This window comes from Furipterus horrens, unplaced genomic scaffold (assembly GCF_987537825.1).
Source record: "Furipterus horrens unplaced genomic scaffold, mFurHor1.1.pri manual_scaffold_13, whole genome shotgun sequence".
Taxonomy (NCBI): domain Eukaryota; kingdom Metazoa; phylum Chordata; class Mammalia; order Chiroptera; family Furipteridae; genus Furipterus; species Furipterus horrens.
Genome location: NW_028327183.1, coordinates 24,485,261 through 24,487,692, shown reverse-complemented (window position 1 = coordinate 24,487,692; position 2,432 = coordinate 24,485,261).

Sequence of the window (2,432 nt, the reverse complement as noted above, 5' to 3'; positions counted from 1 at the left end):
AACTTTTGCGATTCCTGAAACTTTGAGTGGTAGAGTAAGATAGTAAAAGAGAGAAAAAGGAATATTTGTTGAGTGTCTATTGTGTGCTAAGTCATTCACCTCTAGACCATCTTGTAATTAACCCTGAGATGTTCTTCACCAGACAATGGAGGAGCAATAAACAGGTCTTGAATTTAGCCCACAGCATATATTCTAACCCCAAACCAGTCCAAAGTGGTGGAGACACAAGAGTGGCTGCTTAAGCACTTCACCTTATCCCTCCACCTGAGTGTAGACAAGCTTTGGATTCCCCTCGTGTTTTACCTCCTTTGCCCACCTCCATCTCTCTTCAAATTTGGCTCAGCATGAGCCATCAGCTAGGTACCATTAGCTAGCTCCTGGGTGGGCAAGGTGAGAGAAGTATGCCAAGACTCACCTGTCCTTAGCACCTCTCATGTGAGTTCTTGGGTCCAGAGAACTTCTCTCTCTTTCAGTCTTGAGCTGCAACACTGAAGACCAGGATGGGGGAGGGAAGGGAGAGAAAGCAAAACCTGCTCCCATACTCTTGCATGCGAAAGAGAGAGGTGATTACCTCTTTACAGAGGAGGAAAGTGAGGCTTGGAGAGTGGAGTTGGGTTTTGAGTGTAGGTGTTTCTGATTGAAGCTGTATCTACCTCTTAGCAACCCAACCTTACCTTTGGATTTCCACCGATCTGTGTTTGAATGTCATAAGGTAATTTTGAACAACCTGAGTTTGTACTGGACTGCCAAGTCCAGAGAGAAGGCTTGTCTGCTTTAGATCTTTGTATTAATCAGCCTGGGCTGCTGTAACAAAATACCATAGACTCAGTGTCTTAAACAACAGAAATTTATTTTCTCACAGTTCTGGAGCCTAGAAGTGCAAGATCGAAGTTCTGGCAAGGCTGTTTCTTGAGAGAGCTCTTTTCCTGGCTTTCACACTACAGCCTTTTCCTGTTCTCATGTGCAGGGAGACCTCTGCCATCTCTTTCTATTCTTAAAAGGGCACCAGTTCGGTGGGATCAGGGCCCCACTCTTAGGACCTCATTTAACGTTGGTTACCTTCGTAAAGGCCCCATCTCCCATAGAATTACATGGGGGTTAGGGCTTCAGTGTATGGTTTTGGGGGATACAGTTCAGTTCACGACAGTCTCTATGTTGGAGGTTACCGATTTGATATGATTTTAGATTAAGGATTCTTAAGAGTAATAAGGCCCAGCTACCAAAAGGGAGGATGATAGGGAGAGAGAGTTAGAGCATTTAGGAAAAGCTAGTCTTGTCTAAAGTACCGTCTCCCTGATTTGATTTTACCATAGGGGACTCCTGGCCACAGATCTTTTTCCATTTCCTTCTGGTTCTCTTTTTATCCTCCTGACTTGGTTTCCCCCGGTATTTAGTTAAAGCAGTTAGCATTGTATTAGGTTATATCAAATACTTGTGAATGTAAACTATTCTTCTTCTTCTATGCTGTGGAAATTATTAGCGTAGTTAATCAAATATTTCCAGATCTGCTACCCATTCCAGGAGCAAGGTGGCTAGCATATCTATCTTCCCCCAATCCCCGAGTTAGATGTGGTTCTACAGCTTGCACTGGCCGATGAAATGGGAATGGAAGTGATGCACATCACTTCAGGTGGAAGCTTTCAGAGCCAGTGAATGACTCAGCCACTGACTCTCCTCCTCTCTCACCAGGGAAGCTCCACATGGTGGGTGCTCCATGCATCTGGGTCCTGCAGGGACGGCAGTGTAGAGCAGAGCCTCTAGATGACCAGCCATGGACAAGAAGCATGAACAAGAAATAAACCTTGCTGGGTTTTTAAAAAAATATAGAATTGTTTTATTTCTAAACCTGTTCTAATTTTTTAAAAGTATATTTTATTGACTATGTTGTTACAGTAGTCCCAACGTTTTCCCCTTTGTCCCCCTCTGCTCAATAGCTCCCTTCCCCCAGCAATCCCACCCTCCTTAGTTCATGTCCATGGGCCGTGCATATAAGTTCTTTTGCTTCACCCTTTCCTATATTATTCTTAACTTCCCCCTGTCTATTTTGTACCAAGCAATTATGCTTCTTAATCCCTGCACCATTTCCCCATTTCTCCCTCTTCCCCCTCTCAGCTGATAACCCTCCAAATGATCCCCATTCCTATGATTCTGTTCCTGTTCTGGTTTGCTTAGTTGGATTTTGTTGTTATTTTTTAGATTCAGTTGTTGATAGTTGTGAGTTTGTTGTCATTTTAATATTCATAATTTTGATCTTCTTTTTCTTAAATAAGTCCCTTTGACATTTCATATAATAATGGCTTGGTGATGATGAACTCCTTTAGTTTTACCTTGTCTGGGAAGCACTTTATCTGTCCTTCTATTCTAAATGATAGCTTTGCTGGATAGAGTGTTCTTGGTTGTAAGTTCTTGCTTTTCATCACCTTGAATACTTC